Source organism: Lycorma delicatula, chromosome 2 (genome assembly GCF_047948215.1).
Source record: "Lycorma delicatula isolate Av1 chromosome 2, ASM4794821v1, whole genome shotgun sequence".
NCBI lineage: Eukaryota > Metazoa > Arthropoda > Insecta > Hemiptera > Fulgoridae > Lycorma > Lycorma delicatula.
The window spans coordinates 176169122-176196175 of NC_134456.1; the positions used below are offsets into that span (position 1 = coordinate 176169122).

At 31.2% G+C, this 27054-nt stretch overlaps 1 protein-coding gene across 1 annotated transcript in view; it reads left to right on the top strand.

The window, feature by feature from the left end:
• Nrt (Neurotactin) overlaps positions 1-27054 on the top strand; it is a 123421-nt gene that overhangs the window by 56083 nt on the left and 40284 nt on the right. The window lies entirely within an intron of this gene.

Sequence of the window (27054 nt, forward strand, 5' to 3'; positions counted from 1 at the left end):
TAATCTGACATATTAATTTCAGGTAGAAAAAGATTTCAGACTCTCACTTTTAAGTATGTAATTTATAACGTATACAATAAAACATGAAGCTTTACGCAGTTTACGGTTGTTCAAATTAATTTGAATATAAACAGGTCCCTCGATGGGATAATTTGGAATACTGTCGTATTAATCTTTTTTTCTTCTTAATTTGCTATTTTTTAAGACATTTGTACATTACATACTAATTCAGTTTCCCATATCGTCGTGTTTTTTTTTTACAACGGTAAAGGCTTTTTGCAATTAGTTTGACCACCCGGAGTAAAAGAACATATAAGACAAAGTTCTGAAAATGAAAACTGAATGCGTAAAATAAAATACATTTTAAAAATTGATGAATACTTTGTTTTATTTATTACTTAATATAACTCAGTTAATTTGTCAGTTAAAAAAATAAAAAAAACAAAGGAACTGTTACAAAGTCACATCATACACATACTGATTATTTATAAAAAAAAAACGTTCATTCCTAGGAGATATTTAGGTAGAAAAACTTGTTCCAAAATTTATCGTAGAAATGTACAGTACGTCATGGAGAGATTAAAGTTGGATTTATAAATGTAACTTTGCTGGATCATATAAATTTGTCATATTAAAAGGTATTTGCGTAATGGTAAGTTTCACTGTTCAGATAAAAATGTAATATTTTAACGCTTAATAACTTATAACAACACTGTACAATGGACGAAACATACTGCCAGTTAAATTATTATTTGTAATAGACCCCCCTGCGTTAGTAATGAACCGCGTCAATATAATGATGCGGTATATCACGTATCCGATATCGAGCGCACTTGGTGGTGTGTCGACATACCTCACGTTTTCCAGATGCTGGCAGGTGGACTGTCACATTTTATATTGAAATATGGGCTAGTAGAATGCTGTCTTCTTTTAAACTTGACACCCGTTCTGGTCCTTACATACTGTTTATGGCCTCCCTATTTTGTATGAAAAGAGGGCATGAAAATTCTCCGATTCTCATGTCTATAGAAATGTTTGTTCTGCTTCGAGCAGAATGTCAGTCCGTTAAGAGTTTTATTTTCGATTTATATTTTGTTTTTCAAAATTACTGTCAACATTGCTGTATAAAAACCTTTTTAATTTTTATCTGTTTTTTTTTTTACGTTTTTGTTTTTTGTTTTCATTGTAGTGTTTTGAAAAACACTATAAATATATAATTTTTATAAAAAAACACTAAATATAATTTCTTACTGAAGTAAGAAATTATATTTAAATATATTATTTTAAGTGTAAATACCGTATTTATTTTCTGGAAATTAATGTTATTAGCATTTCATATCAGTAAGATAGAATAATCTGAATGAAAGAGAATTCTCCACATGTGCCGAAAATCGAGACGTGAATGCCTATAAAGTATTGAATAGTTTTTGATTTTTGTTTTATCTGCGGTAAAGGTATTCTTAGTGTGATTAACAAACTGGTGTTGTCGTAGATTAAATCTGTTTATAACTGTTATTCTGTTGAAAAAATAACTTGCAAATTATTAAAGATACACATAACTATCTTTCAGCTGTTTTAATATATCTTCTGGTTAGGTTAAGCGTAAATTTGGGTAACAATCGGAAATTTTCGTCGAAGAAGCCTAAATCTATTCGCTGGTTTTTAGTAACTGAAAAAAATGAATTCGTTTTAACACATCGTTTGACCTAACCGACGGAAGATTTGTTATATATATTGGTTACATGTTAGGTATTGACAATTTGATCTCTTGAGGAAATCTTGACCTGAATGGATGCCCGCTGTTGATCGGAACCATGAAATACTCCTTTTGGAGGGGTTTTATCTCATTTCATGTACCTTTGGGTGGGCATCCAACATTTCTTTTCCATTAGAAAAACTTTCCCTAATCCTTTATCCAATCTTCCCGATAACGTTGTATAGGTTTTGGCTAGACTTCAACTAAATCGTGCCAATTTTAAAGATAGAGGACCCTGTGCACCCAACGTACCTGATTTGTAATGTTTTACCTACTTCATTACATTAGCTCAGTTCTTTATATTTTCAACTGAGAATAGAGCAATGAAATCAGAACCATAACTCGTAATTCTATTCTTTAATTTTAAAACATATCATATTCTGGCAGTAAATACCAACTAATTTACTGATGGACTGATGGCGTATGTGTTCGGCTAATGTTATGAGGATTTGTACTATTACTATGTGTTCGATATTTGAACAGTTTAAAAGAGGCAACTGCCTATGAATCCCTTTTTATTATTATATGTCTGATGGCTATAAATAAGGCCAGGCTAGACTCTAGTTGCTTATTGGATTAGTCGAGGTTTATATTGAGGTTCTAGGAAACGATTTTATACATATCAATTTTTTTATTTTTCTACATAACTGAAAACGGATGCTTATGACACTATATACAATTATTTTCTGTAATTTTAAGCCAGTTAAATGGTCCAGTGGTTGATGGTGCCTTCGATAATTGCCGGATTCTGGTTAACTCCAACAATTTGTAAGTTCTAAAACAATTAGAATGTGAAAAAACAGACTAGAAGTATAAGTGACATCAGTTACGTCTTGTAACCTTCTTTTTACATAATTAACGATAACCTTATAATTTCAGAAACTTCGGGTTATTCTTGAAGTAAAAATTAGTCAGATTATCTTGCAAATTTGTTGAATGTTTATTATAGTTATTTCAAGACCTTTACAATTCGTATACCATTATACTACTACTTTTTTTGTTTAATTGATAAGGACCTCTAAACAAGGATTTTTAAAACTAAGGATTCGAAGCATTTGCCTGAAGGCTATCGGTTATGTTTCGGGTAAAACTGAAAATTTTTAAATAAAAATTATACATAACTACTGTAAATGAATTTTATTAAGCATGGCCCGTTGATATTAATATATAAATTATTTATATAATAGTTTCCACTTACCAAAAATCTTTAATAGTAATATTCAAGTGCTTTCGGATTATTAATCCATCTTCAGGAACAATGATGTGTTATAAATTATAATTATTTACTTCACATATCATTAATTATAGTAAATTGAATTTTATAAAAATATAAATATAGCAATTGATCGTCAAAATGTAAAATAAAGTTAACGTTATCCGTCATGTTAGTATGAAGGTCTCAATTGTTATGTTTATTAGTAAGAAGCAGTATTACCAACCTAAGAATTAAATATATTGTTTAATATTTGTTTGAATAATACATCCAGTACATGTTCCTAAGGATAGATTAATAAATCGAAAGCGCTCGAACATTACCATTAAATATTGTTGGTAAGTGGAAACTATTATATAAATAATAACTATTGTAATATATTTAATATTTTAAACTTTAAATTTCTATTAACTAATTTGAAGTTGACGTGAAATCATCAAAAACATTGTTATATATAATTTTTGTGGTATTTGATTAATTTTATTTTCACTGAAAGGAAATACAAATTTATTTAAAGACTGTAGTAGTTGGTCAAACATTTTTTATCTTGAATTACCCTTTAATTTAAATAGTTAAATTTAATTTCAAATTATAGTAGAATTTAAGATGATATTTATGGCGTCACAAACTGCCGACAAACATCTCCAACAAATCAGGTGTCATATGTAAAACAATGAACTTCTTCAACCGAGTCAGATTAAATATTCACATATTGTTTATTCATTTGGTGAAGAAATTTTTTGTATCATTTGTAGTAAAGAAACAGTAGTTGTATTTTTAACAGTGAAATTATTACGCCAAAGTAAGTCTTATTTAATTTTGATATCCAATTTATACGAATTACATTAGCCATCGGCTGCTGGAACAATTTTTTATTACTTTTTTAGGGTATTTTTTCACTTAGTCTTATATAAATAAATGCTGTAGCTGATAAGATGGTTATTCAAACTGGTAGTCTTTATTTTTTTATTTTCAACACTATGGGGTTTGAGTTATTGTCTTTTTAATGTTGATCATAAAGAATAAAATAAAATCGAAGATAAAAAACTCCAGGGAGTTCTTGTAAAAAAGAAGAAAGTTTAAATGCCATAATTAATCAACAGTATCATCCAGAAAAAAGATTAAAATAAAAAAATAATCGTAGAAGGCATTGACCTTTTCACACACAATCATCACATTATGTTATTAACTTTTTTCTTACACAGGATGTATCTTTGAATATATCTGTGTTTTATATATATATATAAAGCTATGTTATTCTATGGCTTAACACGAAGTTCTAGATGAATTGTAGTTATTTATTTTGTTTACATTTTACATCACATTTTCTTCCAGTTCAGTTTCTTTCGATGCTGATTATTTTTAAAAATATATTGTCGTATGTTCATGGTTCGACAAGGTTTTTGAGAGATAAAACACGTAAAAATTTCTTACAAATACAATTTATTACACTCAAATATATAATATAAAATAATTAATAATAAATGTATAATATATAAAATAGTAATTCAAATGAACAACAGAATTGATTTAATAACAAATTATAAATATCAAAATACAGGCCGATTTTCTAAAAACCTTATAATGATTAATAGAAAATAATATTGAATTAACAATAAAATAACAATAGAAAAATCTTCAATTTATGCAATTAAATTTCTGCAAGTATTATTCACTTTTACTGTTTCACAAAAGAGCTACCCTATATGAGTGAATAGAATTGTCTACTGTCAATTTTCTTGATTACAAATAACTCACCGAACAGGTTCTTATTTTCAACTACTTCCAATAAATGGAATAATCGTGACGCACTCTTCACTAGTTGCTACCAAACATTTATTGTTATCGCTTTTATCGCATTCTGCACTGAACTCGGACTTGGAAAACTACTAAATCTCCGCTGGTCTCCTGCCTTGCAGATTCAGAACCCGAGCCATCCTTTTGATTGTTTAAGTGTAATAATTTTCATTGTCCGCGCATTCTACGCTTTTCTGTAAGTCCTTTTGTAGAAAGAATCCCTTTGTCATTCCTTCTTTCTTCATTCTCTCTCTTTTCTTTTATCAGGAAGCTTTTCAACCCGTTACACTATACGTATTATTTTCTTCGTACAGTCATTCATTATTATCATTCCTTGGATTTTCTTCGATCTTCTTAAAAAAAAATAAACGCGATAAAAGAGGGTAATAATTGAAAAGAGAACAACTGTCGTTTCTTCCTGTTTCTAATGGTAAGAGTAGAAATGTGATCAATATCACAATACGCTTTAAACAATTTTCTTCACTTTATCATGAACACGTACAAGGTTTATAAACTGCAGAGCGATCCTTTCATTAAGCTCTACGTATTTTACCAATATAAATCAGATTGAACTCGTGACTCTTAAATTACAAAACCGGCACAGAATCCACAATAAAGTATTTTTAACACAATTGGCTGTTTTTCATGTATATGAATAAGTGAGAAACAAGTCAATTAAATAACTATATAGTTCGTGGATTTCAATATAATTAGGCTTCTAAATGTTCTAGACTTAGGTTAGGTTTAATTTTTGGAAAGAATATTATTTCATCCATTTAATCCTTCTTATTACAATAGGTATGTATTCAAGTTTGTGATAATGAATTAACTAAGTAGAATTAAGATGGGTAGATAAATAAATCTGATAGAAGATATAAATCTAAAAAAAGTATTATCATTAATTATCTTAAAGAAAAGGAATCTAAATAAAAGAAAAGATATTATATGAAATAATATAATAAATGATAAATAAAGGTATAAAAATGAGTTTTATTTTCACTTATCTGTTTAGTAAAACAGTTAAGAAAATCGAATCGCTTACAATCAGTGTCTAGAATATTATTAGGTGGGAAGAGAAGTAATTAGTAGTTTCAAAAGATGGATCAAGATCCACGTAATATATACTTGTTTCTATGGACACAACTATTAAACCTTTCTATGGACATTAATGTAAATGACAGGATAGTAATAATGAGTTGATTAACATCCACACACTCTTTTGAGATGAGTTACGAGTTTAAAGTAAACATTCGAATAGAAGTTTCTGTGTAGGTATTTGTAATCTTTACGAAACCTATTTTGAATTGAGTTGGCTAGATTCAAAACTGGGTTGTAGTAAAAATATTTATTTTAATTTAATTCATTTACGCACAAATTATTCTAAAATTATCTGAATTCAAATGAAACATTTTACTTCAGCTTCGTGTATCTAAACTATAAATTATTAATATCATGTTTGTTATTTATTATTTGGCCGATTCAGATTAGCAATCTAAAAATATTTATATAATATAACGGATGTCCGAGAATTATCTGAACCACTTTGTTATTGAGTAAATAATTTATTTCTTAAGATTCAAAAACGGGTTGTATGAATTTAGAAACATTAAAACTATACGGTTTTTTTTTACCTATTAATCAAAGACATTCAATGTTGCACCATTAGTAATTCGCAAAATATCCAACCGGTAATCAATTGCATGTCACGTTTCTTTGTAACATATCCACATCTGAGTTCAAATGCGTTAACAATCCTCTCCTTAAGGTCATCAATATTCATTACACGAGTTTTTTATACATTATCCTCGATAAAACCTCAAAGAAAAATTCACATGGAGTTACACCCGGTGATCGAGTGGCCAAGCAATTGGTCCATCAAATCCAATCCAGCGATTTGCGAATATGTTGTTGAGGGATTCATGCACTAATAAATCCCAATGTGGCTGCGTTCCATTTTGTTGGAAAATGATTTCGAATCGTAGCTCTTCAAGCTGAAGGTAAACAAACCCTCCTAGCAAATCCAAACAGATATTCGTGTTAATTACCGTTTCCGCAAAGAAAAACGGTTCAATCGCACAATCGTGAAGCAATCCGCACCAACATTAATTTTTGGGCTGTCTTTAATACGGTCAAGTGTAACATGTAGGTTCTCTGATCCCCATATTCAAACGTTCTGAGAGTACACTTTTCCAGACAAATAAAATGTAGCTGCTTGTCTGATAACATAACTTTTTTAAAGCTAACCATCATTTTCAATTCTTTCAATCATATACACAGCAAACTCCTTTCATCTTGTGGTATAATGTACTCCAGTATTTGTAATTTATAAGAATGTAATTTTAATCGTTTCTGTAGAACATCGTGAATGGTAGATCATGGAAGATAAAAACTCGCGCGCTGCACTCCGTGTTGACTTCCCAGGGCTGCGAATAAAATACTGACGAATGATCAAAATTTTTTTCATCTAATGTTCTAGATTTGTGCGGATTAATACATTTGACTGAAGATTTTTTAAAAGCTTAAATCTAATTTAAATATCTAATGGCGTTCAAGTAAGGGGCGCTTGAAATAAAAGTAAAAGAAGATATAAATTTATGTATGCTATTATTTGTAAAGTATACAACTAAGTGTTTTAAATTCGGTTGTCAGGCTGCAAAACCGAACTTAATGCAATATTCCTGCATTTATTTGTGTACATTATGAGAGTATTATACCTGAGAATAATGTGGTAATGCGGGAGTGTTGATGGGTCGTGTCGTTTATTGTGTGAAATTACTTTCCGGAACTGTATCCTTTACGGATGGATTGTTAGAACGGACATAACTACCGGATATGTTAGTTTCCAGTTAAGGTACGCTGTTATTATTACGGTGAATTAATTCTTATCGCGTGCTTACTTATAAATTAAAGGGTTTTTTATTTTATTTGAAAATCAACCATCATTACCTGGAAAAGTATTTTTACTTTTATTAAACTTGAAGAAAGAAGCATATTTTTACTAGACGAAAACATTTATCCAAAGTAATTTAAACCACTGAATTTGCCTTCTTATTTTAATTTTAACAAAACAACCTCAAAGGAAAAGACCTGAAGTTTAAAATAGAATAACCGTGAATATCTTGTCCGTTTCACGAGATGGAGGGACAAAGTTGCATTTAATGCTAACGTTTTTTTAAAAAGTAAAAATTCTAATTTTATCTTGAATTTTTTTCTATCTTTTGTTTGACAAATATAAAGAACGCACTAAAATGATGCATAAGCGATTACGGAACAAATAACTCTTCGGTAGAGTTTTTTTTTGTATTACGAAAAAATTAGACTAAATTCATCGGTAAAATGATGTATCAGTGAAGATTAATGAACTTTATTTTATTTGAAATGCTTTGAGTGGAATGGTAATCTTCCCTACAGGGATTCCTTTTATTAATATGAGAAAAAAATTACATCGGTGATAAATTTTTTAAACTTTTTGAATTCCATTTAACAATTTTTGTAATGCCAAAATAGGTCTGTAATAGAGTCCGTAATCTAGAAAGATTTATCTTCAGGAATTCTCAAAACAAAATATAAAAGTATTGTTTTTAATAAAATATGCGCTTATTAACTAAAATTAACGATAATTATTTTTTAGAGATCATGTAATGTGATACACGTCTATAGAATTATAAGATTCCCACTGTCCTTATCGAAGCTGCGTATTATGTGTAATGTATATTGGGTCTGAAAGGTCCAAGACGAGATATCTCGATTTTTTATGATTTTATTAACGGTGCTACATTTCTTGTACAGAAACTCACATTACTTGCCCTACAGAAAACCATATAACATTATCTAACGTCACGCATACATATAGAATATCAGGATTCCCACTGTCCCTACCTACTCGTCGGACGGCGAAAAAACTTTTTTTATTTTTAGTTTTCATTTTATCAATTTTCACCCATTTTTTGTATCTAAAAAAATGTTTCAAATCATGATACAACTACGAAAAGCAGCAGCTGCAAAAAAAATTATTTCAAACGGCTTAATAGAAAAATGTTATGCGCGAAAAAAAATAGACGGGTCGAATACATAACCTGCTTTTTTGAAGTCGGTTAAAAATGAAAGTAGCTTATTTTTTCAAATTAGATTTAAAAATAAAAGAGAGCTAATTATAATTAGCTCTCTGCAGATAAGATAAGTAGTTTACATAAATAATTATTTATGTAGACTTCTTCTAATTATCTACAACCGAAAAAACAACCTGTTGCCATAATTTATTATTTACCTTATTCTACTTATTAAAAAACAACTTAATTTTTAAAATATTAATGTAATGTATGTTATTTTAAGATATTTAGACCATACATTTGTAGCTTAATTTATGTTATACATTTTAATAAATGATGAGTTGTTAGCATCAACGGGTTTTAAAAAACTATTAAGGCCGAGATTACTTAAATGAAAGCGAAAGTGAAATCATCTTATTTTGTCTAATTACAATCTTTATTTCATTAAATGACATATGAAAAATAACAGTGAAAAAGCAGAAATAACGATATATAGTAGTCTCAGTTGAAAAGATGCGGGGAGGTTTATACAAAGCACATGCGAATTAAAGTGTTTATAATGCTCCCGTGAATGAAACACCAGTACGAAAAAAGCGGTAAGACTGTAATTAGAATCATTCAGTAATAGAGAATTACGCAAAGTGTTTTGTACTTTCCTCATCCTAATTTTAAGGAATCGTTTGAAGGTTAAAAGAAATTTTTTGTTTAATATAAAAGATTGGATTTTACCATAACTCCCGGAAATCACATAACGGTCGTACATCTCGGATTGCAGAGTAGGATCTTCTAAAATATGTCCATAAAATCATTTTGACTTCTAGGGCAGTAGTCGGAAAGACTGCGATATTAATCGTAGATTGAGTAAAGGACGTTCGATTCAAGGATAATATCTTCGTTTGTTCAACAGGAATTTTATTTAAAGAATAGAAGTATGATATCTAAAGCAGTTTTGTTGTAAACGGAACTGAAGTCGAAGTTGGAGGAGAGGAAATTGTAAAAAAAATTGAAAACTGGAATGAAACGTCGGTGATATTGTCTCACTTGCGACAATATCTAATACGGATCGGTTATTTTATACAGATATGGTGGAAGATAGATTATTACAAAAGTAATTTTGAACGGTTACTAGCGGAACGCTGAAAGCGTGACAAATTTCGTTGAAAACAATAGGTTCATTGTTTGGTATATCAATTGAAAGGAAATGGCTGCTAATTCAAGAGACGATTGAAGAAAATGGCTCTTAAAGAAGCGAGAAATGACCTGTGAATGTTTACTTTCTCGCCAAAATTAAATACTTGAACTGGCGTAAATGAAAAATTTACAGAAAAATTATTTTTTTAAATTTTAACTTTAGTTTTATTTTCGTTTTAAAGAGAATGGAACAATGTATTAATGTCGAATTTGACGTAATTTAGACAACTTAGTTATATTTAAAACAATTCGTTTATTGTAATTAGTTTTTCAGACCTTTCAGTTAAATTGAACTTTGTTGTTTAAGATACTAGTAGAGTTTGTTTTTTAATATAGCCTTCGTGTCGGTAGGAAAACATAATAAAACGTCAATGAAAAGTCATAATTGAAAATTGAATGACAAGGCCACACCTGTTGCCTGAAGTTTTGCTGACTTTCTCATCGAGTATTTTATTATTGTTTACACCTTAGAGTAACCCTTCTCCACCAGTAAATTAGATTAATTTAGCATCAGGAAAATAACAAACAATATAGGACGTCTTTCTCCCTCTTCTTTTCATTAGATTACTGTTTCCGATCAGGATATATTTTCTTTGACCTTGAGTATAATACCTTATAGAACTTTCTCAACTATTAGAATTTTTTTTCGTGATTTTCTTAAGTAACTTTTTTCGACTTTTGAACTATTTTCATTTTTATTAACGGAAGAGGCATCAGTTTTCTAAGATTATTTTTTGAAAAATAATTTTAATATCAGCCGTGAAATATTTTAAAATCTGTAAACCGATACTTGCCTTTTTTACGTTAAGCAGAAGGACCTGTGAACTACCAAACCGTTGATTATACGAAAAACTCTCGTATTGTCATTACCATTAATTTATAACAACAATGTAAAATCTTGCAGTTTTTATTTCTAATTCTGGAAAGAAAAAATTCAGCATCATCTTTTTATAAGCGGGTTCTTACGTTAACGAGAGAGAGTTCACGGAATAGGAGCGGCAAAATTTAATTATTGCGGCTGATAATTTTACTTCACTATTCTGCATTTATTCTTAATTAATAATTTCATTGTGTGTTTTGTATTTTATGAATTTAAACGATGCATTTCTTCCTTAGCGTTTTACTGAAATTTATTAATAACAATCAGTTGGGCTACAAAGAAAATAAATTTTTATACTTCCACTTGTGATAACTTCTACTTGTATTAACTTATAAAAAAATGTTAATAAATAAACATGTTAATAACTTGTAAAAAAGAAAAAAAAATTAGATTGAACACCATAGATTTTCTATACTTCTATTGAACTGTGAATCAAAAGGAAATGATTTTTGAGGAGAATTTTATCAAGGAAAATCGATACTGCTAATTTTTCTATTATATGATGATAATGCAATTTACGCTATATTTAATTCATTACAAATATTTGCCTCTTTCCAGGTGTTTCCTGTATCTACTACTGCTTGTTATTAAATTCCTAGGTTAAATCTGAAAGTTTCACATTACACCTTGAAATATAAAAAGAGGTGGGAGAGGTTTTTATATTCTGATTTACAAGTTTTCAGTGGAAATTTAAAGAATTTTGAATTCGATGAACATTGTGAAACTGTTAGCAACAGTAATGGTTAGGGTTAATCTAAATCAAAATTATCAAGCGCAGCAGTGTACGTGTTTACATCATATACACATAATCGATAGTGTGGAGGCGGTAATTATTCATTTCCGTTGTCAACGACAGTGGCAGCTTTCCTAGAGGAAATAAATCAATAGTACCAGTGAATCTGAATTTTTAAAAGTTGTTGAGAAAAAATTAATTCTGTACCGTCGATATTTTTTTTTTAATTAACTCAAAATAAAACTTCAAAATGTAGTTTTTTTATGTTCAACAGTATAAAATAAAAAAAAGGGTTGTTTCTCCAGTCATATGAACTGAGATTTACGAATGAATTATTCTAACAGTTTAAGTTTTGAAGAGATAATGGAAATGCACATTATAGTACCTGACAGCTGTGTGATCGCGCGCGTACGAGCAGAGTACACGATCAAGTACCTGTTACGAACTTCATAAGATAAAGTTTTGAGACAGCTGGGAGATTTTGACACAATTATATGATTATTTTGATTAGATTATACAACTCTAAGCAACAAGAATATCGGAAAATTTTCTATCTTACACATTTTCATTTTATATTTAAGTTTAATGCAGGATTTTAAAATAGCTTCTCTTTCAAAATGATTCGTCTTCTACTAATGATGCATTTTGTGCGTATGAATTAGAGATAAGCTCGTTCCGTTCCAATAAAATAAAAAATGAAAAAAGAGGTTGACTGGAAACTTTTGCTTTTCATTAAATTATTTTTAATTTAGTTAAACAACTAAATGATTCAGAACAAAATTGCACCGGATGAAAAAATGATTATCATGAAGAATCTCGCATCCAATCCTGCATTTTTATCGGTTATTTTTTCGATCGATAATTAAAGTTGGGTATTCGGAAAGCTAAAATAGAAGGGCTTGGAGGGTTTAAAAGAAATAGAAAGGAGAAAATTAAGTACCGGTTGTACAAAGTACTGAAAATAGGCAATGTACTTGTTATTACTCTTCGAACCTTACTTTTGTCAGCGACTACCGTATTATACCACACGAAGGTATTTTAAACTAAGCGATTACAAATTTTGTATTCATAACAAATTTATATTTTTGTAAGGAAAATATCATTAGTTTAGCTAATCTATTTTTAATGTTACTCCCTCCGTGGCTTGTAGCATACGTTTTGATGTATACTAGGCCCAGCCAATGTGCGAGCTTGTGACGTCACGAACAGACTGCGTATTACTACTCGGCCTAAAAACATCAACTCCGCGTATCAAATCGAAGTATTACTTATTATCATATTGTACGCGGTAATAACTATCATATTTACATTTACTAATTATAAACAATACATAATTAATTCTTTTATAATCTTTATTTGTACTAAATTATTAATTTTTAATAATAAACAAAAGCTTACTTTAATTTTCTTCATGCCTCTAATTCAAGTTCACTATCCTCGCTAAACGAATCATTATCACTGTCTCTTTCACTATCAGAGTCTACACGTATAATATAATGTTCTGTCATTTCATATATAAGTGGTTTCAGTTTTTCATATACTTTTTCAATTGTTTTACGTTTAATTGTCTTTACTTTTTCACAATAGGGTTTCCAGTCATCTTCATTCATGGAATTAATTTTCTCCGTAGTTAATTTTTCAACATTTGTGAAAGAAAATGTTGTGTTATGACTCACTACAGGTCTTTTTACGGCTGACCATACCATCTCGATCGGATTAAAATCAGGATCGTACAGTGGGAGTCTAAAAAACACGATGCCCATGTTTTTTCAAAAGTTCATCCAAGTGATATTTTTGTATTTTAGTTTTATGTAACTTTACTAATTCATATAGGTGGTTTCAGCAGTTTTTAATTATACGGAATACGGGGTTTTTCCAGCCAATCGGTCATATCTTTTCTTCTGGAATTAGAATTTGGCACTTTATCAATACTTGTATTGTGATAAGGGACGTTATCAACAACTACTTCTGACATTGGGGGAAGATTTGGAATCAATTTTTCACGCGAATTTGAAATGTATTGTTTGGGCGCCCGTATTGTTTGTAAGTCGAAAAATGAAATAAAAATAATAATTACGCCCAAAAATAATGTTTTGGAAAACAATATAATGAGATGTCAGCACATGACGTCACAAGCTTGTAGATTCGGTGAGGCAACTATTTTTTTTTTTTATATTAATGTTTTTACGTTTTCTTTATTGATCGTTAGTCTAGTTTTCACAGTATTTAATTGAAATGTTTTCTACCAGAAAGTTCGTATCAGTAAGTTTTTTTCAACAATAAATGTTTTAACAATTAATAAGTTACTATAGAAACGTACATTCATTCAATTTTCATTAGCATGAATTTTAAATTCAAAAGAAAAAACCACTCCTTTGTTCAGATGCATTTTACGGTTGTTTGAGCACCCTTCCTTTCATTAGTTATTTGTTCGTAACATCAAATTGTGCGTTTATATCATGTGCACTCGTACACGTGTTTGCATCATATATACATAATTAATAGTGTGGATGCGATTATTTATTTCTGCAGTTGTCATCGGCAGCGATAGCTTTCCTAAAGAAAAATCAATAACACCAAGATTCTGAATTTTTAAAATAGGATTGAGAAAAAATTAATTCGCATACCTTCGATATTATTTAAAAATGAAAAATAAAAATTCAGAATTTATTATTTTTTTGTTAAAAGGTGTAATAAAATAAAACAAAAAGGGATGTTTCTCTGAGCATACAAAATGAGATTACGAATGAACTATCCCATCCGTAAAATAAAATTTCTGAATTGTAATTTGATCGTTATTTTTATAATTTATAATATTTTTTGTCATTATGGATTTAATAATATTGTTTTATGGTCTGAAAGTTATTGTCACATAATATAAATCTGTTTAATATTACTTTGTGTTTTTATGTCGATATTTACTGCATTTTTCAACGAGTGGGAAATGGGGTTTGAAACTATATCAGCGTTTATCTTCTAAATTATTTATTTATGGATTATATATTAATGCGAATCATACATTTTTTAACTGTTGTAAAAACCACCGTAATGGCAAAAATAGCCCAGTAAATTATCGATTGAATAAAGCAATGTAGGAACTATTCCTTTACTAGAAAAATTTAGTATACGCACTTAGTTCTACAGTACAGCGCATGAATAAAAATATTAAATATATTTATTAATTAATAAAATATTTTAAATGTTTACTTATGTCCTTTTTTACATTTTTATATAATTATATATATATATATATATATATATATATATATATATACACACAAAGTGATATTAAAGCATGGCTTCATATTTAAAAACGGAGGAATACTAGGAGGTTGAAACCAATACAGATCTACATAGAAAATTGCTATTTATTGGTGTGTATGAAATTTTGGTCCGCCATCTTGGATCTGCCACATTGAATAAAACTTTTTTTTAAATAGAAAAGTTGACATGAAATACATGATTTTAATGTAAAATTTTACGCAGAAAACTATTCTCGATAAATGACGTCGTTTTCGAGTTATTATAAGCAATCAAAGTTGCGAAAACTGAAAAATCGTTGTAATTATAAAACGAGGTAAAACATCCCTAGTAATTTTTTTCCGTATTACCTTCCGAATTACTTCCAGTTACAAACTTTAAATAGTTAATGTTAGAATTAATGGCTCAAATATTAATAATAACAGCTTTTACAATAATAAATCATAGATAATAATAATCCCCTGAGGTAAATCCATTTCTACGTCCGGATCAGTAACATCTACGATCCACGTCCGGGGGGGACAACGGCTTTGTACTTGTCTAAGACTTGTACAAAACTCCAAGCCGTATAACGGTCTAAAGGAGCTATGGCCAAAGTCCATTCTGGATGATGTGGTCATGATAGATCACTGTGTTTTTCATCTCGAGACTGAACTCTCCTGCGTGTTTGCCGTGCGCGGTGACCTGTGTCGCTGGAAATGGGGATCCTGCGCTTGAGTGAAACCTCGCCGTTGGTATGGAAAACCACGGTTGGATGTTGCAACACAGCGCTTTGGTTAAACAGGAGCCCGATTTGCTACTGCCAGTCAATCGGCTTGTTTACGACTGAACTTTCCACTTGCGGAGGGGACGAGTAAACAGGTGAGAGCCCGAGATACCTTGACAGGACTAGTTTCCTGTTTGGGGTGGATTGGGATCTATATCTCTCTGGTAGCGCTGGCGTCCGGATGGGTGTCCCAAATATGTGGCTTCGTGTGGGTGGGGAACTAGGGAGACGAAATTTTCTAAAACATCTTATGGATCCTAAAACCTCAAATCCTCGTTCGGTAACCCCGAACAACCTTGAGCGCAAACGCCCTCGTCCTCCTTCGATGCCATCGTCGAAGAAGAAGAAAAGTGTAGATTTACGACATGCACCGTTAGTTCAATCAAAAGGAACTCTTCGACCAAAATATCTTCTAATTAAAAGAAACGAAGGAAAGGAAACCCATTTTTCAAACATCAGTCCCCTCGTCATAGCTAAGGAACTCGCGACGAAAGTTGGTGGACCAGTTAAGGAAGCTAAAAAGACACAAGCTGGGTTATTCATTGAAGCGCTGAACGACGTACAATCAGAGAAATTATTACAGATAAAACAATTGGCGAACATTGATGTTACTGTCGAAGCTCACAGCACAGTCAACTATTCCAAAGGATTAGTAGTCTGTCGCGACTTACTTAACTGTAGTGAAGAGGAGATTGTTAGTGAAATGGCATCGCAAGGCGTCATCGCATGTAGGCGATTGAACATGAGGAGGTATGGAGAAGTGTTACCCTCTTCTTTTCATGTTCTTAATTTTAATAAGCCATCGTTACCTGAAAAAATCAGAGCCGGAATCCATCGGCTGGATGTGCGCGCTTATATCCAACCGCCGATGAGATGTTTCAAATGCCAACGTTTTGTTCGTATCTCCGACAGATGCAATCGTGAGGAGATTTGTGCATATGGCGAAGAAATCCATGAAGGTGAACCCTGTAAGGAAATCCCTTTATATGTGAATTGCAGGGGACAACATTCAGTAAGATCTAGAAATTGTCCTGCTTTAAAAAAATAAATCGCGATACAAGAGACTAAAGGTCTCAGAAAACTTAGTTATCTTGAAGCGAAGAAAATAGTTAACGCACAAACGCCGGGAAAAAAATCCTTTGCGCCTAGCACAAATACATCTTCGGCACAAGTAATTGAAAGCTTAATAAAGCAATTGACACCAGCTCTAACTACTGTTTTAGACAAATATATAGAAAGGAAATTTGCTACAGTTCAACCAGTGCCGTCGACTAGTAGTCAGCAGTCAAACGACATCTCTAATTCAAGTAAACCATCTACGTGGCAAATACAGTGGATTACTGAGGATATTGAACGTAATGATAAGAAGCAGTACAAAGCTGATTACATAGGAAGATCGAGTTTATCAAAAATCAAATGTCCTCTGGAACCTCTAGATCTCCCACAAAGGGATCAAACACCAAAAGAATAGACGGTGCAGAAGAGCAATCCCTCTGTTGTAGAGAATTTAGAGAGAATGGAAACAACATAAGGCTTGACGGTGCCGCTTATAGTTCATGTATCTTCGACCGGATTGCCAAAACCAGAAAATCTCAGTCTTACGCAGAGCGCAACTCTGCCAAACCCTGAGACTATGTTAGTCTCAGATGAGGAGAGTGACTGCGGTTCTGTGGAGTCACGAACCGACCCAAGTTGTACTACAATTACAAAAAAGAAAAAAGGATAGCCAAAAGATAAACCAAGCTTATAAAAGAAATGGAGAATGTAATACAATGGAATATTAACGTTTGTGTCTCACACCTGTCTGAGCTGCAACTACTTATAAATGTGCACAACCCTATATGCGTGTGTCTTCAAAAAACGCACTTTAAACCAGAACATGATTTCCATCTATGTGGATATGTTGTAATACGTACAGATGTTGTACCTGACCGGCGAGCAAGTGGTGGTGTTGCCATTTTTGTACGTTCGCATCTGCCTTTTCGACGAATACTCCTAAATACTGCGTTACAAGCTGTCGCTATACGTTTATTATCTCCTGTTGAAGTCTTCGTCTGTGACATATATCTGTCAAACGGCAACTGAAACATCGATGATCTGCAAAACTTATATGACCAACTCCCTGGACCGATAATTCTGGTAGGGGATTTCAATGCGCATAACCCACTTTGGGGTTCACGACGACTGGAATGCAGAGGGGCAAAGTCGAAGAATTTATATCGAACACCGAGCTAATCCTGTTACACAAAGGTACAGAAACGTTTTTCAACATACGAAACGGTGAAACTTTGGCGATAGATTTGTCATTTTACAGTCCAGCTTTGTCGCTTACCTTGGATTGGAACGTTGACTAACACCTTCGTCGAAGCGACCACTTTCCGATTATAATTAAAACAAATGTACGGCAAAAAGCACCAAATTTTATTCGGCGATGGTGTCTTAAACATCACTGGACTAGCTACACAAATAACGTCGTTATCTCGAGTTATACTGGAAACATCGATGAAGACATAAAAGTAGCAACGCGGGCAATTTTACATTGCGCGGAGGAAAACATTCCTAAAACCACCGCAACTTCGACGAAACCCAGTATATCGTGTTGAGCGTCAAAATAAATATAGCGATTAGTGAGAAAAAGAAAACATTCAATTTATTCAAGAAACCTCCTACCCCAGAGAATTTAATATTTAAAAAAAACAGCGTGCCTACGCCAGACGCACCATATCTGCGAAAAAAGCACCCTAGGAGGAAAATGTATCTTCCATCGATAGCAAAACACCTGCTACGCAAGTACGGAAAAAGGTTAAAGCTATAGATGGCCAGTCCGATAGCCGTTCATTAAACGCGCTTAAACAAGCCGGTGACATCATAATCGATCAACAAGCTATAGTTGAATTGTTGGCCGATCAGTTCAAACTGTGAGAAGCAATGAAAATCATCACGTTAATTTCATTCACATCTGAAGAAAGCAAGTAGTACTAAACTTTGTAACGGAAAACGACGTTTTTTATAACGTACCGTTCTCATTCGTCGAATTCAATTATGTTCTACGAAATTCCAGTGATACTTCACCTGAATATGATGATATTCCATATGCATTCGTTAAAAGTCTGAACGACGATAATATAGCGTGGATATTACACTTATTTAATAGAATATGGACTTCGGCCTCATATCCACAAATTTGGAAAGAAACAGTGATCGTACCACTTTTGAAACAAGGAAAAGATCTTTTAGACATTAAGAGTTACAGACTAATATCTCTAACATCGTATATCGGCAAACTCTTAGATAAAATGATAAATGCCCGTTTAGTATGTTATTAGAAAGAAAGCGATTTCTTTCACCGTATCAAACCGGATATAGAAAGCGTCATTCTACGATTGATAATATGGTAATTCTTGAGAACCCTATAAAGAATGCTTTTATTAAAAAGAAGTACTTTGTAGGCGTATTTTTCAACCTTGAAAAGGCATTTGATATGACGTGGAGGTATGGAATTTTAAAACAATGCATGAATGGGGACTGCGTGGAAATCTCCCCATGATTATCGCCAGCTATTTATATTTATAAAAGTTGTAGTGGCAACATCTATTCGACAATGTAGGCAATTAAAAAATGGAATTCCACAGGGATCACTTCTTAGCGATACTCTGTTTACAATTGCTATCAATAGGGTTCTTCAAGCAATGCCAGTGGAAATTGATAAATGTATATATGTCGACGATCTGGCGATCTATGCCGGCACGAAAATTGCAATGGTCTGGTACAAGTTACAACGAGCAATCAATGATATTGTTGATACGGCTGAAAGGACTGGCTTCAGGTTCTCAACCGAAAAGTCATGCGCCGTACATTTCTGTCGCTTTAGAGGAGCACACCCTAGTCCGCGACTTCCAATAAACAGTGTTGAAGTTCCATATAAAGAAGAAGTCAAGTTTTTGGAACTAATCTTCGATAAAGCTCTTACATGGTGTCCTCATGTACGTCAATTAACAGCTAAATGCAAACGAACATTAAGCATAATCAAATGTATGTCGAATATCAATTGGGGATCGGATCGAGAAGTTCTACGTTTGTATACTTCATTGAAATAATCAAGAATCGACTATGGCTGTGTTGTTTATTCCTCGACTCGAAAGAGCTGTCCAAAAGCCTTGGACATCGTACAAAACGCCAGAATTCGATATGCGACTGGAGCGTTTTGCACCAGTTCTGTCAACAGCCTTATATGTGAATCAGGATTGTCTCCACTACGTTTTTGAAGAGACATCCTGTTACTGCGCTATGCGGTCAATGTCACGTCATCACCGAACCATGTAAATGGACCAGCGTTCATAAGACATCCTTTCCAAGAAGCTTACAACCGGCGTCACACCTACACTAGGCCGGCCGGAATCAGAGCTCGAGAATTGATGGATAAGTTCGACATTGTGCTTCCAAGAGTTGTTGAATCAACGGTGTGTGAATTACCACAGTGGCTGCTTCCATCGGCCTTTTTTCAAATGGATGTAGCACCTTTCAAGCAATGTAATTCTCAGGAAATAATTTATCGTTTTCGGGAACTTGTGAACAAACACGACCAGGAACTAGTTTTATACACGGATGGCTCTAAAACTGCGAACGCGGTTGGCAGTGCCTTTCATTGTGCGTTAGTCATTCATGGTCCTTGTCTGTTGTTGCATCTGTTTATACTGTGGAGTTGTATGCTATTTGGCAAACTCTGAAATATTGTGAGTACTATCATGTACCATTCTTTTTGATCTGCAGCTACTCAATGAGTGGTATTCAAGCACTGCAGGATGCGTACTCAACAGACTCCTTGGTGAAAGTGATACTTGCACTGCTCCAGGTGCTAAGCAAGAAGGGGCAACAGAGCACACTGATGTGTATCCTGGGACACTGGTATTGCTGGAAACGAGGCTGCAGATGAAGCAGCTCGAGTGCCTGCTGACGTGCCTGAGCCTGAGGAAATTCCTCTCAGACCTGGCGATGTTAAGTGTCACGTGTCTGCTTGTGTCAGATGTGAATGGCACAGACTTTGGAAAGGGTTAACAACAAAACTTAACACCACAAAAGACTCTCCTTGCAAGTGGACCACTCCATTTACGATGGAGTGAGGAGGAAAGAGGAGAGAGCAGGTTGTTATAACAAGGTTGCAAATAGGACACACGAACCTAACATTGAATTATATGTTGACTGGCAACAATCAACCGATTTGTGAACAGTGTCAGCAACTATTGACAGTCAAACACTTATTGGAAGATTGTATCATACATGGAGATCTGCATTGTCAATTTAAAATAGAAGGAGGAATAAAGAAAATTTTGAGAAACGAAGAATGTGCTATTAGAGACCTGTTGTTTTTTCTTTATGCAGCCGGTCTCTTCTACTGTATTTAAATTTAATTTTAGGATGCATGTCTTGGGAATATTTTCTATGTCCAGAGAGGATATTTAGATATTCCGTTTCTTTTGTTTTATTTCTTGTTTTGTACTGAATGGGACCTTTTATAACCCATCCGGTTGTGGAGCTTTTCTCAACGACTAAGTGTCTTCAAACCATGTATCGGTAAGTCATATATACCAAAGTGATTATATGTGTGTGTTTAATTTTTGTTATTTTATACTTTTATTTATGTGTACCTTGGTAGTCGATGTCCGATAACTAGGAAAAAAAAAATAATAATAATATTACACAAAAACTAAATTTGTAACATTACTTCAAGTTAAATGGTTAGGTCAACTGATATTATTTACATTAATTATCACAATATTTAATTTTAACATTTAATTTAATGTTTACAGTTTCAAATAACTTAATAAAATAAATTTGAAGTTTAAACCATTAAAAATGTTTTCAACTTTAAAAAATTATAACATTACAAAAAGTTAATAACATTAACATTAATGTTAATTATAACATTACGAAAAGTTAATAACTATTAACTTTTCGTTTCAGCATTTCACTTCAACATACAAGCACAATATTTGATTGTTTTTAAATTAATTACATATTGGAAAATTAAGCGGTAGCGATTCAAATCTTTGTTCTCTTGTAAAATTTTATTATTTTCTTCGTTTATTCATTTAGTTTTATCAAATAATAATGCATTCTTCAAGTGAAACCAAAAGAATAACTCTGTTGATGATGTACAGGTATGGTGATAGAATACGGCCTTTAAAAGAGGTATGTGATTTATTTAATAACAGAATTCAAAACAGAGAACCAGTAGTAAGTATGTCATCTGTGATCAATACAGAACAATGACTTGAAGAAACCTGTACTGTAAGCAATCCTCCTCGGACCAGTAAACTACAAACTGCCACAAATGATGCAAAATCATTAGATGTTTTGCAGACATTTGTTGATGATTCTCATTCAGTGATTTGGAAAATTGTTATCCAACATGATATTAGTTATTTTTCAGTAATGCAAAACAGACTTGGACACAAAGTGTTTGTTCAGTAATATTTACAGATAAATGTTCATGATAAATGGCCATGTGAGTATGCATAACTATCGATACAGGAGTAATGATAATCCCAGATGGATGTTAGCAAGTCATACACAATACCCAGAAACTAAACGCTTGGACAGGTATCCTTGGTAATCATATTGTTTGGCCTTTTATTTTAGATAGTACAGGATAAATCATAAGGAGATGCTTATTGCAACTTGTTAGGTGAATTTTAACAAATATCTTGGAAAATGTTTGATAGGGTGCCATTCACTATTATCTAAGGGCACAATAAATCTTAAATTAAATATTTCCAGATCATAGGATAAGTCATAGATGAGCCATAGAATGGTGTGCCAGGTCTCCAGATCTGTCTCCACTAATTAATATTTTAAGGGTTACTTAAAACATAATACATACAAAACAAAACTTGTAAATATTAACTGCTGCAAAGGTGAATAATTGAGGAATCTGCACTATACCACCAAACATGATACAAGTTACAATCGGATACTATTTAAGATTAATGCACTACCAAGCTGTAGTAGTTGTAGCTGTAGTATTCTGAACATGTCTTGTAGATCAGCAAGCATTTAAAATTTATTATGTTAATTAATTTAGAATCAAAGCATTTAACTAAATTTTTAAATTAAATGCTGTGAAAATTAAATAAAATAATATTAGTTCACCTAGCCATTTAATTTGTAGTAGTGTTGCAAATTAAGTAATTGTGTAGTATTATTTATTATTAGTGTTATTTATTATTTGAAGGCTGTTATTATTAGTGTTTGGGCCTTTAATTCCAACATTAGCTGTTTAAAGTTTGTTACTGGATGTAATTCTGAAGGTAATATGAAATAAAAAATTTACTGTGGTGTGTTTTACCTACTACTGTGATTTTTCTGTGTCTATTTTTGCAAATTTTATTCCTTATAACACAAAAACAAAGACATTTGTCAATAAATGGTTTTCTCCATCATTTTTCTTCTAAAAATTTACATTAAAATGATGTATCACATCTTCATCTCCATATTTAAAAATAGATCTCCTTATTTATAAATTTATTTGTTTTATGTTATTCATGGAATAACTGGAATAGTAACTATTATTCGGAATTTATGTTATGAAACCCTTTTTTACTGCCAACAATTTAAAAATACTTTAGACAATTATTCTAATTAAAATTGGGTCTTAAATGTGAACAATTTTATTAACTCATTTTTAATATTTTTTTATTTAATAGCTGTTTAATATTTACCACAGCAAAATTTATGTAGCTGTTAATGCTGTATTTGAAGTTGTCAAGTTTGTAGGGCTTACACTTAATAGGTAAGCAAGAAAAGATTCAAATTTTAGTCTATAGTATTTTTTAGGTTCTTTAAAATTTACATCTAAACTATGTGTTATACGTACTGTATAATTGCATCTGATTTTGGATGTGCATTTGCTGTTACTGAGAATATTATATGCCAGAATTCTTAAATCAATAGTACTAGCAAAATAACAGATACAAAGGTTTGATGTTCAATTTAGAAAGTACATCTAGGTGTTGTGTTTTTCCATATGTTTTAGCAGGAAATGTCCATTTAAACTTCACTAAACCATTTATTTCTATATAATATTTTCAATAAACTGATGAACTGAACAATATTTTCTTAAAATTATCTTTTTAATTTTTATTTTTAGTGTATATATCTTTATTTTTTAATAAGAACCTTTTTTTAATTTTAATTATTGTGCAGTACATTTAAATAGACGAATTACACACAAGTATACTGGTACATATCAGATTTCCATATTCCTATGGAGTGTACACACTTATATATGAATTTAATCCATCATATGATAATTTTATTCATCTTCTACAAAAAAATTTAACTTTTCATTTTTATAGATAAAGAGGATAAAAAATGATACATCAAATTAGTTTTTGATGTCAGGTCAGGTTAGATTTCCTTTTCTCAGTACTCATCTAGAAATTTGTGTTTTTTTTTTTAACTTTTTTTATTAAATTGTCTAGTAATGGAAATTGGATCCTGATCTAAAAATAAATCACATGAATAAGGAATTAATTCAAATTATTATTTTTAGCCTTAGACCCTTATAGACATCATCATAGACTATCTTGATCTTCAGCAATAACTCTTTTATTGCTATTATCATACAATAATAGCAATAAATATCAATATATTTATTCAATGTTAGAACTATGCAGCGATTTGTAGAGATTCATTTTTATAATTATTGAAGGGGAACTTCTGTATTAGTGCTCAATAAATCTGCTCAGTCAGGTATGACTCTTAAAGCTCTTTTCTTTGTCTTGCTCTTCAGTTTTTTGCTGTTGCCATCAATTGTTAATAAATAGCACATGTCTGAGAGCATCTTACTGAGTTCAAAAGAAGGGTGCTTCCCCTAAAACTCAAATAATAAGTGGTGTTGGAATTCAATGAAGGTCAAACAAAAAATAATGACGTTCAGAAAAATTTATTTATTTTCTTATTAAAAGCTCAGAAGTTTTGTATTTGTTAAAATAATTCCAACGTTTTTATGATAAATGTTACCATAATTAATAAGTGTTTTCTGTTCAAAATCTGTAAATGTTGATGCTGAGAAATTATAAGACTTGATTCAAAAATTCAATACTACTAGAATTGTAATACTTCCTGTCTTGGTACTTCTTTAGCAGTACTGAGGACATTTTTTTATTGTATCTCATTTTCAACCTTTGTAATTTACAAATCTCTTCTGATACTTTTTATTTTTATAGTATGAACTAAAGTGAAATCATCATTGTTTAAAGGCCTATCTAAATGTTGTATTAATGACTCATATGTATAAAAATTGTAGCATACACCAAATTTCTAAAAAAAGATTAACAACTTAAAAGAAATGTTAACATTTTTTAATGGAGAATATCAACATTTTTTAATTGAGTATGAAGCAAACTAAACAGTTTGAATCTGAAATAGGATCCCTGCATAGAGAACCAATTAAACCAAGCTGGTTGAAATCCAGCAATTTGAGAAGAGAAAATAATGATAAAAAAGGGAATTTAATAAGGGAAATAGAATAATAAAAATGTGTATGTATTTACACTGAAGTATACAAAGATAAATATACTCGCACACATAAATATTTATGAGGTATAAACATATTTATGTTTATAAGGTAAGAGTGTATTCCTATGAAAGAAGTTAGTTTATTGAATTAATGGCAAATAAAATAATGTGTTAACAAAAAACAGGAATAATAAATAATTCGTTTTCATAAACGCTGTTAGTTGCAGTGATTTGTAAACTAATCCCAATTTTATCATTTTGGATTGAGTTATTAGAGTTAATTTATCTGCTCTTTCTATCTCTTTTAAAGACTGTAACTAATAGAACGTGGCTCTTGATAGAACAATAGCTCACCATGTAGATAAATTGCCTTGCAGTCACAGGACTAGTAATCTATCAGTTAGCTAGTTCAACACATGCCTACTTGTGTTTCTTCCTTAATGGTCTTCTGTCATTTCTGAAATCGACTGACTCATTTACATGTTGTTTAGAAAAACAGATGATTTATCCCCAAATAGATCACATTTTTCTTGGATATTCATCAAAATGGATGAATACTCCCTTATTAATAATAAAAGAGAAAAATTTCATTAAAGTTTTTAAAAAATTGTGATTTTGAATGACAGGCAGTTACTGTTATTACTAATGCAATTTATTGTCTGTAATAATAAACACAGTTTTACCTTCACTTGGCATTTTAACACTTGAATTAGATAATTTTAAAATAAAATTTATAATATTTCCATTTTTGTTGTTGAAATGGTTCACTTGTTCTTTATGGTATGTTTTTTTTTTAAATGTATTATTTCCTTTTTTTATGTAATCAGTTGTTCATTTAGGTATCTTATAGATTTAATTGTTACAGTAATGAATTCTGTTATTCTTGAAGTAATGAATTTTTCTACAAAATCATTCATTAAGGAGTTTATGTGATAAATTACATAACTGTTTATGAGTTTCACAATAGAAAGGGTTAATTTGACTTTATGAACACAATAAAGTGTTGTTAGAAGCAGTGCTAATCAATGTAGTTTCTCAAAAAGAAACTTATATATATATATATATATACATACAGAGTGTATCGCAAAGTTCTCCTGGGACTTTCATAACCAATTCTACTCATAAAATAATGAAAAAAGTTCATTATAAGTAATATGTCTTACAGTGATTCATTTGCAAGTTGTGGCTAATGAAAGATTTTGTTTAGATTTCAGCTATCCAGTGAAATGAGGTTGTACTAAAATTTTTAGGATATTAATTAAGGGATATAATTAGTGATTTGGTAAGATTTTGACCTAAAAAATTGAATAAAATAGATCCCAGAACCGTATCTGTGGTAGTTTTCAGAAATTTGGAGTGAAAACCAATAAATTAGGATAAAAACTCTATTTTTTATGTTTGACGTACAATAACTTTGTTAAATATGTAATAAACATATAAAATTTTAATGAGTTTTAGGAATATACATTCAGTTAAACTTTTGTGTAAAGTCACTTTTGGTTGAAGTTAAAGCTGGTTCCTTGAGATTAATTAAAACTGTTTGTAGATCATCTCTCTGGTTTTATGTGGATATTGAAACCAATGCAAATGATTAATAAAAACAGGGGAATTTAGGTACTTAGTTGAAGAATAGAGAAGTATTTAAATTGTAGATAATAGCGTAAAATATAATTTAAAAAAATCATACCGCAGAATATTTTTAGCTAAGTGTTTGATTTGAAGTTGAGAGTTCTAATGTTCAAATACTAAAGGCAATTACTTTTATACGGATTTGAATACTAGATAGTGGATCAAGGTGTTCTTGAGAAAATGAAATGATATAGTGTTCTTGAAAACTCAGTAGAAAATGATATTGAGAAGTACCTGATATGACAATAATTAGGTATGCT